An 18,660-nucleotide genomic window follows, 5' to 3' on the forward strand; every position below is an offset into this window, starting at 1 on the left:
TAATTTCACTTTTTATATATATATATATATACAAAAAGGATAGTGGAATTTTATAATTTGTTCTTCCTTTCTTATAATTGATCCGACAGATTTTGAAAACGTTTAAACATTAATATGCAACGCAACGCGTATATAATATTTTTACTATAACTATATATATTTAGAGTGGTGATCACAGAATAGTTTTTAGGAGCAGAATTTAAACATTTTAAAAATGCTTGCACTTTCTGTGATACTCATTCGCGGACCGTTAGCAAAAACTTGTTATTAAAAGCGAATGCATTGTAAAGTTATATTGAATCTACTTTGCAGAAATAGAATCAGGGAAAGCGAAACTACAAATACTTAAAATATGCATTCACATAAAATAATATAACTCACTTTATATAACCTTTTTAATGCAATTGAAATTCCGAATATCCACCCATAAGAATTATTTTACAAAACAATAAACATTTGCAACGACAATCGTTTTAGGAAACCAATTTTACTAGCTCTTAATTAAGCTACGTCGTAGAAAAAGGTATCCTAAAAAGAACAAATCCATGGATTACAAACCGAAATATTAAGGTCTCTTTTACAACCGTTAATTAGAATCTTTAATCAATTTTGTTACAAAAAAGTCAAAAGATAGCCTTGATTAAAGTTAAAGAAATTTATCATGATTATTTTTTCGTCTAAAATTTCATAACAAAACTATTTTTAATAATATAATTTGCTCTTCAATCTTTGCTTAAGCAAATTTTTGCTCATTATAAAATGTCACTTAAAAATGTTTTTTCAAACTAAAAATAAAAGAGTTTTTTATTTCCCTTTTAATGAATTTTTAAAATGCAATTTTCAGTACACGCTTGTACAGATATCTCCACAAATAAAGTTAACAATTTTCTATTATTTTTGTTGCTTTTTATCGTGCAATAAACAAATGTGTTAATTTAATTCTAGTTATATAGAAAACAGTTCTATAATTATGTCACAATTTGTTTTGTCTCTTTCTCTACTTCTAAGCTGGCAAATGTGTTTGGTTGGTTGTGATAAAACGGCCAGTATTAAACAAATAGGTGTAAATTAGAAGTCTGTAAATTAAAAAATAACTAAAAAAGATTTTTTTAAACTCATGATATATTTCCAGGACTAACATTAAAAAATAATCGAGTATTCCTTTTTGATAAACACGTAAAAAATTATTTTACTCCTAAAAATTCTCAATTCTTTTTTTAACCTGCAATCAATTAGGGATAAGTTAGATTAAAACTAGTTATTATATTATAATTTAACTGATTATATTCTGTTCCAACCAGTTGCATAACACTGTTTTTTCGTTTAACAAATAACTATCTGAATTAAGTACTAAAAGACATGAGATTTTTTTCTTTTTAAAATTGGGAAATCTTTAAATATCTTAACGAAATACAATCGAATCATATGAATGGACCATCAGAGAAAAACAGTTAAGTTAATATTAATCAATATTTTTAGTTTCAGAAATATTTTTTTTTATTTTGGTAGATAATTTAATTGGGAAAATTTTTTTGTTACGGCAGATTCTTAATATATTTATTTTGAGAGTTACTCATTTCACAGTCTGATAGAAAATTTCCAAAGAAAGAGAATATGTACATAATTTAACTTAACTATATTTTCAAAAAAACAAGCATTATGAGAAAGATGAAAAAAAAAGAAACATGAAGAGGCTGTTTGACTTTAAGAACTCTTATTTTCGCTACTTGTTTCTTCTTTAGAGATAATTGGGTTACATTAGGTAAAAATAAATATAAATAAGAAATTATTGCAAGAAGGAATGAAACATTCCGTTCTTAACAAGCACTCATTACTAAAGGAACAAAAAAAATTATTCTTTCCTACTCCAAAAAAAGGAAACACACAACTCTGAAAGAATTATAAAGTCTGACGTCAAATTATTTTAAACATGATTTTGTAAAAATGCATAATTTACTTCTTTTTTTTAAAAAAAATCATGCTATTACAATAAGTATATCCAGGATGAATCTGAAGCTTTAAAATTAATAGCCTTCGTATACTTTAGCCAAGAGGGCTGATCTGTCTATATCATGACCGGCTGAACACGAGGTTGAATCCCTGCATTGATACCACAATATTCCGTATTAATTAAGTCAAACTGCATTCATTAAACTTAGGGCTACTTATTTCCTATACTTGTTTACTCATTATTCAATTCAATTATTGCATGATGCTATAAAAAGTTAAATAAATGTATATTGCATCAAAAAATATATAATATCATGTATAATTTAGCTCTTTATATCGATGCCTATAACATAGCATAATAGTTTTTCTTTTTTTTTTCTTTTCTTTTTTTTGGTTTTTTAGAATTAAAAAGCTTAATGAATTAAGGTATGAAGTGAAAATTAAAAAAGCACGAAATGTGCAAACTTAAATCCATATTATTATCATTACTTTGCAATATATTTTTTTCTTACAGCTCTTTAAATAAAACGATTTTTGCTGTGAATGTGTGTATTGTAAACAGCTTCCTGCAGTTTTTTATTTCTCAAAAGCCTATGCTTCCAAATTCAATGAAATGTTCCTTAGAACTTTCTCTTACTGCGCTTTTACATAAAGTGATATTTTGGTAGATATTTGTGAAACTATTTCCCACTCTGATAAGAGCAGTGATCTCAAAGTCTGATTTTAAGTAATTGGATACCTGCAAGTGACTTCATTGTAGATTAATCGTGGAAATTGCCAATTCAGAAGCCAATCAGGTTCCACGTGACACCTCTTACATGTATCTAATTAAATCTTACTAAAGTTGCTTGGTTAGACATACTCCTTCCACTTCTTCTCGAATTACAAGTACCCAATTTAAAATAAATTTTATTTCAAAACAAGCAAATAGACTCAATTAAAATTTATTATTTCAGTGCAATATTTTTAATGATGATAAAATATAATTAATAGAAATAAAATAATATTAATTACTGCATTTTGTCTTCGATGGAAAGTCACGCATTTTCCATCGTATGAGGGATGTATCGTCCTGTTGTCTTCACTTCAAACAAATTCAATTAAAGGGAATGAGTGCATTTTCTAAATTCATATCTAAACATCTAATTAGGATGTGGAAGCTTCCTTCTAATGAATTCCTAGAACTAAATCATCCATAAGTTCCTTGGAAGATATGCATGATGAATGGGCAATGGTCCCCACTTAAATTCCATTATTTCTCCAGTTTTCGCTGAAAATCTAAATGAAAGGGGTAATTTATATATTTTATTCACATAATTTTAAAGACACCTTTGATTGAAATGGAGTCTGCACCAAATAATTTCCTAAATAACATATTGATAAAAAGTGAATTTCATAATTTATGTAAAAATGTCTCGAAGGCATTCATTTCTGTACAGTAATTTAGGCATTTAAAAGCATAAATATGTTTGTTTCAATAAATTATATACTGAAACTAATTAAAATCTTTTTAGTTCAATATAACTCAATTATATGGTGATTTAGATCATGCATGTGATTACAAGTGTTGATACCATAGGATCCTGATGTCATGAGTATGGAGATCAAAGTAATGTAAATAATACCGAGATTTGGGTCACTGATATTTTAGTGTTGATATCAGTGAGTACTACTGTCTTGCAACAGCAGTCCGGGTATCATATGGACATGCGTATACGGATTTAATACTTGACATACAATACTCCGTTTTGTTGGCATCATGGTGACCATTTTTTTTTCAGAAATCGTTGTCAGTTACCAAAGTAACCATAAAATAGCAGTCATGTCTGCAAAAATATTTTTTTAATATTAACTATTCAACAAAAAATAACTAGGGATTTTTTAAATATATATATATTTATTTATCATAGTGAATAACGTTTGATGACATTCTTTAAGTAATAAGTATTTTATTTCACTTTATATGATTCATATTAAAAATTTACCATAATCATATGATTCATATAAAAAATTTACCAATATGTTGGATACAATTATAAAGCATTGTTTAATCACTGATTTAAAAAATGAGTTTTCTGACAAAAATTAAAACGAATATTTCAATGGTTAAGGTTAATATTTCTTTTTTGGGAAACAAGTCATTTTTCAATGCTTTAAAAAAATAACTGCTGAACTTTAACTAAAAAGTTGAATGACTTTTTTTATTTTAGGCATAAAAATACCTGGAAAAAATATAATAAATATTTTATTTGCCCTTAGATAGTGAATAAAATAGAATATGTCTTGAAATTTCAAATGCATATTTCCTTTATATATCATAGAATTAACAAAAACATATTTACAGATAAAAAAAATATTTAAAAATTGATGGCAGGGAAAGACAAATGTCCTAAAAATAAAGGATCTTAATCTGCTCCGAAAATATTTTCAGTTTATATGAATAATTTTAAGCATAAGCCCAGCAATTTTTTCAATTAACATGTCGCTTTTTATTATAGTTGTGATGCTTTTTCTTTTTTATGCCAAATATGAAATTGGATTCCTTGGCTACTTTTAAAAATTCCGAAAAAAAAGTCAAACTGCTTAATCAAAAGTCAAATTGAATCGAAACGAATTGAAACTGGGTATGAAACGACTTATGTGTCCATTTCATTCATTTAAAAGTGAAGTACGCAATAAACTTTTCTTGTGTCAGAGAAAATTTCTTGTGACAAAGAAAATAGAAAAGAGATAATAGTATATTTGATATTCTTGAAGGAAACTACCCTACTCTACTTTTGCATACGAAATTTTAAAACAATCAGAGAATAATGTGAACATTTTAAAACCATTCGCAAAATATTTAATTTCCATAGTTTTTAAACGTAAGATTAAGCTCTTCAATGTTCATTCTAAAATTACGGGTAAATAACCAGCAGCAGTTGGTCCATCCTATTACCCATAAAGTTTAGGATCTTCATGGGTACTTCTCCTTTACGGGTTAGAAACAGTTTACAACTGATATGGTTAAAAATCGTGATTACAAAACTATACCGTTTTGTTGCCATTTACAACTATCATCGTTTCAGAACCGAAAAATGGAATTTAACTGAACTTGAAGTGAAGTTATGCTAAAAAATGGACATTGTAGATGAGTTGTGTTTCGCCAAGTAAGCTGTGGAATATAGCTTAATTAATATGTCTAGTGGTACTATTTATCGTGAGAGATGAGCATTACTAGACTATTTCTGTCGAACAACTCTGTATTGCGGCCCCCTATGCTTGAGTGCAAGTTTCATATTCCAATAATCCAGGCTCACACATTGATAAGCGGAAGACACTAGAACCTTCCTATGTTTTGAAGAAATGGAATGAAGAGAATAGTGTGCAAAAGCAAGCTGTTCTTTATTAACGTTTTTAACGTTAAAGAACGTTTTCATCATTAGTTATTTAGGATAATTTAAACTCATAAAAGTAATATTGATAGAATATCAAATATTGAAGTAAACTTTAGTAAGTAAGTAAGTGAGTTAAGTCAGTAAGCGTAATGTAATCTCGTAATGTAAATGTAACGTAGTGTAAAGTAACGTAATGTAATTTCGTGAAATGAAGTTCGGCTTATCAAATAGAATAGAAATAGAAATAAAAAAATTACTTACTATTTTTCTTATTAAACTTTCTTCTTCTTTACAAGAAAACGTTGGCAACTAATGGTCGTTTCGAGAGGATTGATCTGTTAACTAACATTCATTTCAATAGTTTCAAAAGTTTTAATTAAACTCGTGTTACTAGTGTAATATCAATTTTGTGCATTCTAGGGGTTACATAGTAACCTAAATATTAAAATAATATAAAAAATAAAAGACTGAATGCGAATAATCCTTTTTTTTTAAAGATCACACTGCTTAAAATTTTCAGAAAAAATTGTTCAGTGAAAATTTTTTTAATTGTAATTTTAACATATTCAACCAAAACAGTAAAATAACCATAAAAAAAGGTATTCAAACTTTAAACTGTGGGAAAAATCGCTTATTGACTTTTTTACCTTAATATGGTTAAGCGACCAAAATGTTATCCCTATCAACAAACAATCTGGGTACACACTATAGCCGAGAGGGCTAATCTGTTAGTACCATAAACGGCTAAACAGAGGTTCGAATGTCAGCGTTGACACTACTCTGTTTCTTCAATTTCTTCAATTCTTTCAACTCATAAAGGTATTCCAATTTCTGCCCTTCTAAATTGGTGATCTTGGAATATTGGATAACAAAACTCATATTCAATCATAGATAGCAGCATCACAGTGCTGCTCAACATAAAAAAATCTAGTATTTCCCATCTTTCTCGATAGATGTCACCACCAGATAAGCCAATTAAACCACATTCTGCTGTTCATTTAGCAAAACTCAACTAAACCACAACCTAACTTCAATGTCGCCTAACATAGATCATCAGTTAACCAGTGACCAATTAACTTTCAATTTTCGGTTTTGAAACCATGTTTGGTATAAATGATTTCGAAACCCTTTAGTTTTGTAAACAAGGTTTTTTAACTATACCTGCTGTAAATGGTTTAAAAGCGATAAAAGTAAAAGAAATGTCCTTAACCGTAAACTTTGCGGTTGAATGGATGGATAAACTGTTATCGGTTATTTTACCATAGTTTTAGAATAAACAATTTAACAGTTTACTGTAAACATTTCGATGGATATTATTTTTTATATGGAATAAAAGCATTATTTTTATTTGTTTATGTTAATTCATCACTTTTATACCAAAATGACTTATTTATACTGCAAGACTAGTGATGCATATCAACATCCAATTATAAATTTTCAGGCACATTCAATTTTGAGCTGTTATGAATAAGAAGAACACTTAAAGTTGAATTTCTGCAGTAATTGAAAATTTCTTAAGATATTGCCTTTGGCATCTCACATCTTGAAATAACCCTCACTATTAAATCGAAAAAGTAGTCAATCTAAAACTTCAAAGTACATAAATTCTCAAAAAGATCTCAAGGAAACGTGGTCAAATATTTCGAAATTACTCTGTCTTTCTCTTAATAAGTGAGGCTAATTTACACCGGTTTGAACCTCATCCATGCTAATTACCCAAAACAAATAGAAGCTAAAGAATTTCTGACAAATTTCTTCCTTTTAAAGGACTCTTTGAAAACTTTACGAGAATAGTACATTCCTATATTCTTCACATTCCAATATTATACTACTTGGCATTTAAAAAGTTTTCAGATAATCCTTATTTCGAAGATTTGTTTCGGAAGGTAATGGAAAGGAATTTTGATGGAGAAAAGTTTTTATTTTTTTAATTCCACCAAAAAGACTTTATTACATTTTAAACTTTAGGATTTTAGAGAATATGGTGAGTACTAAATCTTACTTTTTTGTAATTTTTCAAAGTATATGCTTGTGTGTATTCTAAACGCATCTTTGTGTTGTTTTTCGAATAAGAAAGCATTTTTTAAAATTCATTTTTTGCTTAGTTCATTCTGTAAAACAAGAAGAAAATAAATCATCTTAGTCAAAAATGTGGCCTATTGATAAGGATTCAATGCTTATTAAAAAAAAAAAAATTCTGCTATTTAAACCAGTGGCACGCGTGCGCACCTTAACTTCTTGAAACTGTCGTTTGCAAGAAGTAGAAGTCACGTGGGTACAGATCTCGGATTTGCTTGTATGGTTCAATGCCTTAGTTTTCGTTTTGTTGTCTACTTGTACACAATGAAAAAAAAGTCATTAAAATGCATGAAAAATGACATGAAATTATTTATCAGGAGTCGTATGTAAAATTACAGAGAACGAACAGAAGGTAAAATGTTTCTAAAAAAATGCTAAGAATTAAAAAAGAGGAAAATTTTTGTAAAACTACAGTGAATTTAAAGCTGAAAATTTCTGCAAAAATACAAAAAAATTATAGTAGGTCCCATAATTTTACAGATACTTAATCTCTGTAAGTTAACAGAAGTAAAATACGTCCCTTAGGAAAATTTGCCATAGAGAAGCCTATGGTAATTTATGGCAACCTATGGCTACCATAGAAATTCGTATGGTAAGATACCATACGCCTATGGTTACCAGAGAGATTTGTATGGCAAAACCCAATAAGCCTATGGCTGCCATAGAAATTTGTATGGCAAGATATCATAGGCCAATGGTAACCATAGAGACATGTATGGCATTTGTATGGCACGTCACCATTGGCCTAAGGTAACCATAGAAATTTGTATGGCAATATACCATAGGCCAATGGTAACCATAAAGATTTACGTGGCCTGATCTAGATCCCCACCAGCGAAACAACAACTCCTATGGAGTCCTCAAAAACACCTTCTAAAAGAAATAAATATCCATTCTTTCACCCCGAAGTTAATTAAATTTAACATGTAATCCCACAAGGCATTCCTGGTGAGTCTTTTCCGGCCTCCGGGTGGCCAATTTCCCCATTTTTGAGTGTTTGAAATCCGATGTTCCATTGATTTAGGCTCAGAGTATCAGACCGCCATATTAACGTGTCATCTACTACAAATGGAATCTTTCGCTAACTTTGGCTACTTATTTTAATATTTTTTCGATCTCATTCTTGGTCAAAAACATTTTATTGCAAACGCTTATGCGATTATCTATCTGAATTTATTAAGTTTTTAATTTCCGGCGGTCTGGTACTTATATTATTCGTATCTTTTCAAAATATGTACTAGTCCCCTTAGCAATTTGTAAACAATCTTCATGATGAAAAACGCAGTTAAGTGCTTATCATCACGCCAGATCCATCATTTCTTTAATAATTAATATTTTTAATTCTTTTAACTTGTTCGGTGACGATTTCATTTTATTGCTGTCATATATCAATATCAAAGTCAGTGTTTACATTCTCATTAGTTTTTGATTTTAATCCCACTTATATTCTTGCAATGCTTTTTTACATTATCTTACATATGTTAGGGCTATATATTTTTATTTTGTGTTTAATTTTTGCTTGCCATTAAATTGTTTTTTATCATGTCTCTGTGTTTTACTATCTTACAACTAATATTTCTTAAGTATCCACATATATTTGTACAATGTTCTGTTATATATTTATACATAGCTTAGGGTCATCACTTAACTAGATTTGCTGGATTACTGATTGACAATTGTTTTGCTTCAATATCATCAACGGGACAGCCCCCGCCAAATCATCTGCTGCTGTTACCAAAAATGCTTTTAGCAATTTAATCTTTTCTTAAGTTTACAACTTTTTCGTCATACCGATTCCTATACCCAATTGATTTCTATTTACTATCCCTGACCAAGTGTCAATAGCAATTATTAATTTTACCAATTTTAATCATGCCTTAAACATGCTTTGTATTTACCAATGTTTCTATATTCCGTGCTCTTTTCCAACTGTGCTTAACACATCTCAACATAAAATTTCTGAGTTTTATATCCCTCACTAGTAGGGATCAACTAATTTAGCCTGTTTTCAATTCTTAGCTTTTCTAATTTATCTAATACCATCTTTTTTACAGATAAAATTTTGTTCACATGCCACCACTGGCAGCACCGTTACATATTCGGCTTTTGTCCCGTTTGGTCTATTTTAAACTAATTTCACTTCTACCACCGGCCTCACTCTTTACCTTTTGAGTTTTTATAGTATTTTATTGTTTTAGTAGTCTGTTTAATTTTTAGCTTAGTATCACATATCAAAATTTAAAAAATTTTCATACTCGCTCCGACCATCGGACTATTATTTTACTTCTCTTTCTTTTAGGTTCCTCTAATATCTAACACTTTAACTAATTATGATACCAATTAATCAAATTAACGTTTTTTAGACTCGCACCGACCTCCGGACCCGCTTTCTATTATCTTGCTTTTTACAGCTTTAACAAATATTGGTTGCCTGTACTCAATATATTTTGTTCCTTATTAGCAGAACCAATATTTTCCTCACTCGCTCCGACCACCGGACCCCTTTTCTAACGGTTAGTACTAACCGTTCAAAATTTATTTGAATAAGAATAGCATTCATAAAGGATTCTGAAAGTAAAACAGGGGAAGTTTATAAAGAAATTTAAAGAAAAGCTTTCTGGATATATATTTTTTCTACAGTTATTAAGTTTTGCATTTTTAATATCCATTGCGAAAGATTTTTTATGTATGGTAATTTTTTATGCTTTTTTTTTATGTATGGTAAAATATCAACGACAAATGTTGCCGTAGCTGTATGGCGAAGGTGTACCATAGCCTATGGAAAAATATTTCTTCCTAAGCTGTAGCACATCTTAGTTTTATGGCAAAAATTTGCCATATAAAAATGCCATAGGATATTCCTATGGGGTTTTGCTATGGCAAAAATTTTGCCATACACTTTTGCCATACATGTATGGCAAAATTATGCCATACGTGTATGGCAAAATTTTACCAAAGGCAAAACCCCATAGGAATATCCTATGGCATTTTTTATGGCAAACCTATGGTAAATTTTCCTAAGAGGTCATACGCTGCAAATTTAAAAACGACGTGTGCAAATTTTTTTCAAATAACGAACTTTTTGTAAAACTACAATTTTATGAAATTACAAGAGTAATTCCTGGTTATGAAAGTAAATGTCATTAAAAACAAGTTTTAAGTTCAGAAATGGCAAAAATTTTTTAAAAACCTATACACGTTTTGATGTCATAATAGTACAGTGAGCAAGAAAAAAGACATCACTCTGAATAACTTTTATTCTAATGATCAAAGTTTCACGTTCTAAGTGTCAGTCTAAATGGTTCCTGGGGGTGACCTTAAGTATAATATGCTAATTATGTAGTGCTAACCTATTAATTAAGTTATGAAATTGGACACAAAAACTTACGTTCGCTAAATAAACATATATTTTTTTACATATTTGGATTCTTAGTCTTTAAAATATAGGAAGCAGCTGCAGTCTGGGAAATATGGTCCCCATAGTTTGATCAGGAGAGCGATCCAAAGTTCGGATCCCTTAATGTTAATTTCACTTTTTGCGTTTTAAGTCATATTTTTAAGACTAATTAAGCAATTCAAAATAAATTGCCCCCACTCTTAAAACCTGTTTACTCAAAGATAATTTATTATTTAGATTTGTATTATTAATTTTTATTATTTAACTAAATTGTGGATGAAAACATTTTGAATTATGATGTATAAATTTTTTATACCATATTAATCTGCTTATTTTTCGATTGCAAAATTTAAAGTTTCAATAGTTTTTATTAAGTAGAAGATGAGAAAATTTAAAATTAATTATTTAAAAAAATATAATTTGGTGACAATGAAGAAATATTTAAATTAATATTAATTAAGATTAGTATTTAAAAGTAGATAACTCATGAGAAACTTAACTTACACGAGCGTAGCGTAAAATTTCATTCGTATTTCTTTCGCTTATTATCGATTGCCTCATCCTTCTTTTTAAATTATAAAACACGATGTTCCTTTTTTAGTTGTTTAAAAATTTATTCGTAATTTAATAAAGAGATTTGAATAAAACATTTTATTGAATAAAAAACATTTTTTTGAATAAAAAACATTTTATTGAATAAAAAACATTTTATTGAATAAAAAACATTTTATTGAATATGAAACATTTTATTCAACTAATGTTGAGTTTTATAATTCATGTTTCTGATATAATAGAACACATACGCTTTTTTTAATTTTATTTTTTTAGTTTGTTCTTTTGATAATTGATAAAATTTCAAAAGCATACAAACGTATAGATTTGGACTAATATATTTATCCATTTCTTCAATATATATCTTATAATTATTAATACTAATATGTAGTCAGCATTTTTAATCATCTTAAAATTCTCAACCTTTTATATATTGTCTTAATCTTAAAAAAATATTTTTATTACCTGTCCTTGCGTGTTTCGCAGAATTAATTTTCCAACTATTTAATTAAATTTTATTATTTCTCAAAATCTCCTTTTTTACGCTGCCAAGTATATTATTTTTCCATTAATATACTAATAAATTGTTTTAGTACTTTAATTTAGGTTTTCCTTTAAATTAAAATTCCTTTTTAAATTACTGTTAAGTTTTTATTAAGAGAAAGATGAGAAATAAATCTTATTAAGAAATTAAAAATATTTTGCTGATCAAAATCATTCGATGCAAAACAGCTGACTATTTATTAAAATACAATTTTTTCTAAAAATGAAGATAAATTATTGATTGTCTCTTTTTATTGTTTCTTATTTACTTGAGTAATGAAAAGTAAATGCGTATATGTGCACAGCAAAAATACATCACTTTGCTTTGTTTTTTAAATGAACAAGAAATTATTGGCATACAATTTTATTTTGGCGTTCAAACTTTTTCTCCCACACTAACTTTAAGATTAAGTCAAATAAGTTGCCCTTTCAAAAAGGATATTGTTGAAAAAATTTGCTTAAGGAGTTAATATTATTTCGTAATTAAAGAAATTGCTTAAAGAATTGCTTAAAAAGTTAATATAATTCAACTTTAGCACAATTAAAAAAAGACATTGTAACATCAGGAAAATGCACGATATGCCTTATTTTGCTAAACAGCAAATACTAAAAATTAAAAATTGTAAACAGATTCCAAAACCATGCTATTTTTAGAATCGTCATCTCAAAAAATTGTCCTTATTCTAACTTTCGAATTTCTTTAATGCTAAAATAAGATATATTAAGAGATTTTTGGATGACAAATTATTTTATAGATGTAATTAATATGCATAGCAAATAGTTTTAATATACTTTTTTTAGAAATTATAAATAGATATTGTTCTTTTATTTCGCCTTAAAAAGACAAGAATGTTAATGTTTCTTTTATGCTCAATTGAAACGTGACAATGATTTAATTAACCCCAGAATGAAAATCTGTTTGGACGTAACATTTAATTGCTTGGAAGAGTTAGAAACAATGAAACTTATTAAAATTATTAGAAATTGAACTTATTCTTTTATTTTGTGAAGAGCGGCAGGAAAAATGAGGAAAAGTAGTTCTCCATCATACTTACTATTCATGCATTAATCATATAACTTGAGTAGTTTAAGCGAAAAATTAAATAATAGATAAAGTGTAAATTCTATTGAAAAATGTCCTTAAGTATACACTAAAACACATCTAGAATAGATTTTGGATCAATGAATAAAAAATATATTTTCCAAAAATTTCTAATAGAGTGGAGATGTGAACTTGTTCGAAATAATTGGCCCGTAACTACTTAGCTTTGATTCCAGGGGAAAGGGGTCATTCCATTGTTTCATGCGAATTTTGAAATTTCCCTTCTAGACGGAATCGTTAAACATCCTAAAAAATGTTTTTTCACAGCAGCAGTCACAAAATAAACATATAAAACAAAATAAAATAAAATAAAAAAAGTCAATTAATAAATAAAAATGTACTGCTTTGAAATTTTTAGAAAATTTGATGAATTGGGTAGAATATAAAAAAAGCGCAACTACTTCCACTTACTAGGAATAACATTTACCTTTTAGTTTAATTAATAAACTGAGTTTAAAATATGCTTACTAAATTCATAAACTTCGGTAAAACAACAATATAAATTATTTCCAAAGGAACTAGACTAAAACAATTCCAACCTGGCGAGTTGCGACTTATAACAAAACACTTCGTTTGATGCTTTTACTTGTTGCTAGAAATCAGGTTCGCAGAAAATGCTGTTTACTAGTTAAATTTAGTAGGAATAACACGATCTGGGACGTAGGCTATAGTATACCCAATTGTATATTATTATATTTTTTTAATCTAAGAGCCGTAACCATTATCTTACGTAAAACTAATTTTAATATCGCATTAAATATTTTAATTTAATATGCTGTGTCATTAAAAGAATAATCCCTAGAAACTTAAGCGGGAAGATAAAAAAATTCATTATCTTGCATGTTCATTATCGTCGGCATGTTTCAAGCGCACAAAAATTTACGTCACGTCTCATTAACATCTATCTCTCCCTGAGAATGGCAACGTTTGAACCAAATATTTAGCCAGCTCAAAAGACAAATATACTCATTTAGACTAATGGAACACCGTAAATAAGTCCCTTTTCAAGAATGCTGTAAATCTATTGCTGCTAATTATTTGCATCTTGGGATAAATTTGATCTGGATAATGCCAGAATTCTAACCATCCCTGCCACATCAGCTCATCTTGATAACCGGAAATCTTGTTTTGTTCATATGAATGCCGATTCTCTTGTTAACGATATCAGTTTCGTACCATCTCTCCATTTAACGCGGAATTTCATTTTTCTCTGATATGCCTTTCCCGGCTATTGAGGTTTTTCTAGCTTTGTTTAGTTTTTATTTAATGTATCATACAATATTCTTAAGCATAAATTTTTAAATCTTCTTAAAATTTCTCGTAACATTCACTAATTTCTTCAGTCGTAAGAAAACGAAAAATTGCATTAAATAAATAAAGGAAATATCGCTGCAATGAAATAAAAGAAACATCGAAAAAAAATAAAAAAAATATTTAGAACCTTGTGAATGAGCATTTTAATTTCTTCCAGATATTTTACAATTTTTACGGGATCTTTTTCGTGACTTGCCCATAAAATCTTCATATAATCTTGCCCATAAAATCATCATATATATCTTTGCCCATAAATCTTAGCATGAAATCTTCATATTTAAAAAAGTTCAAAACAACTTAAACAAAAATTAATGCCTTATAAAAAGTTCATGTTTTCAGGTACTAAAATCTAGGAAAATTATGAATAATTTATAAATCTGGGAAAATTATGAGTAATTTATAAATCTATTCAAATTTTATTTTTAAAGGAGATGAAAATGGAAGCAATCTTTGCTTTTTAGGCAGTAATCAATTAAAAACAAATCTGTTGCCAAGAAACTTCAAGATATTTTTCTATTAACTATTTAAAAGACAAATCCCTCCGATCCCAGCTAATATAAAGACGAAGAACAGCTTCAGTTTTTCTTTCTTTCTTTTTTATTCTCTTGGTTGCTTAGCAACGGAGTATTTCCCTCTTGTGGATTACTCTGCTAAAGTGTGGTTATATTAAATTTCAAATCCTACCATAGCGATAGTTCTTGGCCTTTTTTTTGGTATGACGCCAAAAATATAAAACTTCATTGCGCCATAAATTTTGATCCAATTTTTTCAAAATTTTGTCTACTCCCCCTATTTTGAGGGTCAAAGGAATTCAAGTATGTAAAAATAAAATACATGTTCATTCAGAGAAAGTGCGTTTTTGTGTGTGATTATGCGACATAATTAATAGTTAGCACTATTTAATTATCATATTTGAAGTCACCTCCATAAACCTTTAAAATTGATACTTAGTACGTGAAAATCCGGTTATTAGAACAAAATTAATCAGGGATATATAATTTTTTTTGCTCACTGCATATCTTCAAAAATACGATAAGAGACAGGAAGGGCAAAATTTTTTCTGCTTTTAATATTATTGTCATTTATCATACTGATGAAGATGTATCATTGTGACATTGAAACGCGTATACGTTATAAATAAATTTTTACTATTTGTAATTTTAAAGCGATATTTTTAATGAAATTTATAGCATCAATGGTTTAAAATAACTGCTAAAAATCACCAATTGAATTTTAATAGTCTCCTTCTATCAAGAATAAAATTATATATTTATCAATGGTGAAGAAATTTAAAAGGAAAAAAAAGTATACATATGACAATACCGCCAGATTCTATCCCATATGCAGACATTGCGCCAAAATCGAATTGACAACAGAACACATTTTCAACTGCCAAGCCTTTCTAGCTGCACTTTTTAATCTCAGCTCATCACAAAGGACATCCTATATTGTCTTTAGGTGCCAAACTCTCAAAAATCTTCAGCCAAACTTTTGAAAATATATACCACTGATATAGACAAGAGAACAACAACAACGGAAACAAAATTTCACTGTTTAATAATGATTGTATATTATTTTTGAAGGTATAGATTAGGTGATAAAAAGTTATTAATAAGGGCAGATTTATTACAGAAATTTTGTTCGTTTAATCAAAAGATAAATACACACATTTTAGAAGGATATGCATCATTAAAAAATATTGTAAAAAAATAAAATTCTTCCTTTATGATCCTTTTCTGTTAAATTACTGCACCATTGATGAATGCGTAAGTTTATTCGTATTAAATCTTGCTAACTAATATCCATATATTGGAAGAAAATATTTTGATCTTTAAAAGAATTTATAGAAATTTTTCCATTATATTATCTATAGTTGTTTCATGAAAGTAAGGAAAAAAAGTGGAAAATATGCATTACACCACTTAGACTCTCAAACTCTCTAAATACCAACACCCTCAAGAGATTTCTGACACCTTTCTACATTCCCTTTAATTCCTTCTTTTGCTTTTGGCATGTGGGCTGGGCTTAGTTAATACCTTCCTCTAGGAATTTCTTTTTAAATCTTAAATACTTTTGGTCATTAAAAATTTCAGCAGTATAGCCATTTTAAGCTTCTGTGCAATTAAAATTTACTTTCTAATAAATTTACCTCAAGACATCCTATTTCTATATTTTTTCAGATAATTTGACATCACCTTTAAAAAATGTGTTTATTCGCCAAAAATACATTTTTATATCTGACTATATAACCTAATAAACAGCTACCCAACTGGCATATCTTATCACTTTACCATTTCTATTCATATACCATCTCATGTTCTTTATTCTTTAATCCTTAACGACTTAATACTCCTTGTTCTTTGTTTCCTAACGACCCCATTTTCCCTGTCCTTTATTCTTAGTGACCCTATTTTCCCTATTATTTATTACTTAACGACCCTATTTTCCCTATTCTTTATTCTTGAATGACACTATTTTCCCTGTTCTTTCTTCTTGAATGATCTTATTTTCCTTGTCCTCTATTCCCTAACGACCCTATTTTCCCTGCTCTTTATTTCTCAATGACCCTTTTCGTCCCAAAGACAATGTTATAAATTTGGATATGAGATAAATAGAGCAAAATTTATTCAGCGTGTATGATTATCTAATTTGGCTAATAAATTTATGATTTTGCTATTATGCGATCAACTATCAACTAAAAATTTCTATAAATATGCTTCAGTATTTAAGAAAGTCATTACAAATTAGCACAATTTTATTCCATGCTTCCAAAACTCAATAGTTTGCAGTCAAAATACATTTGAGATAAATTCAATTACCTTTTGAAATGAAACTAAATATTCAGAAAACTATTTGCGATAATTCATATCACATCACTCATTAAGTCCATCAATAAATATTTCCAAATAATTAGCGTTTAAAATTGGAATTCAGGCAGAACACTACCAACAAATACCAATTAGTTGCTTTGACAAATGACAAGAAAACTAGTATAAATATGCCCGTTTTATCTTACATTTAAGACAATTATCCGTGAAATCTCATAAAGGGAAACGGGAACTGTCATCTTTCAAAAAGCACTTTATTCTAAATTATTTATTGCTAATATCCTTAATAATTCTCAAAATCACTGTTTCATTTCCCTTCAAGCTAAATGAGATCTGATGCTTGGAATTAAATTTTCAAGAAATAGCTATTTTCTACCCAGGCAACAGGTATTTTTTTTAAATATTACTTGATAACTTAAAAGTCGTTTGACATTTAAAGATGATTAAAAGTGATGTTAGTGAAGAAAGAAATTCATTTTTCATCATTGACAGTAGAAGATTTCTAATTCTACAAACTGCAGCTTCCACAAAAAAAAGAATTTCTTCAACAGCAAATAAAATAGGCCTTTTATTTGTATTTAGTAGCTTTTAAAAATGAGTTCTTTCACATCTAGCATCTAGCAATTGCTGGAACAAAGATAATAATTCGATTTGAATTTTTTATATATGTATCGCAACAGCAGTCGCTCAAATAAAAGATTCATGTTTCTTTGATGTCATAAAATATTTGGTTCACACTTTTTTTAATTAAATAGCATATATCTATAGCTAAAATAAAAAAAATAGTTTTGTCAGTCTTAGAAGTAATCTAATATAGATAATTCTCTTACGTGGCTCCCAAATTTTGGGTGTATTTCTTTTCCACCGGTGGCAACGTTTGCTTTGTTTTGTTTACGTTTTGAAAACACCAAAGCATTGTGCCTTTTAATGATGTGTTTCTGATTAAGAATTAAGGATGGACTTAAGAAGAGCTGTGAAGTATTATTGCAATAACATTTACTTCATTTTCTTCATTTATAGAGAGAACAGTCGGCAGAGAATTCTGTTAGGTTAAGAAACATTTTGCTAAAAAAAGAACGAATTCTAAAAGAAATAAAAATAAACAACTTAAAAAATAAAAATGCTGTTGCCAGCTATAGAATTTTTTGAAAGTTAACTTAGCAACATAAATCAAAATGACATAGAAGCGCAACTAGATCAAAATTATGATACCTGAGCGCTTATCGTAACAAATCCTTCAATTCTATAAGTGTTGTATCGCCAAATGCCCAAATTTTTGCATTTTACAACTTCATATTAAACTTCTGTTGTATGTCTGAATACTGACATTTAGAACAAAATTAAGGTTTAGAATTGCCTCGGAGAAATTTGAATTGTTAACAATGACTTAAACAAAAAGTTTTATTTTAACTGATAAATACTATATTATAATTTTATGTAACAGAATGACTATACGCATTTTCTCACTCTTTTCTTTGTTTTTTATACATTTTATATTTTTGTGATAAAATAAAAAAC

Source organism: Parasteatoda tepidariorum, chromosome 2 (assembly GCF_043381705.1).
Source record: "Parasteatoda tepidariorum isolate YZ-2023 chromosome 2, CAS_Ptep_4.0, whole genome shotgun sequence".
NCBI lineage: Eukaryota > Metazoa > Arthropoda > Arachnida > Araneae > Theridiidae > Parasteatoda > Parasteatoda tepidariorum.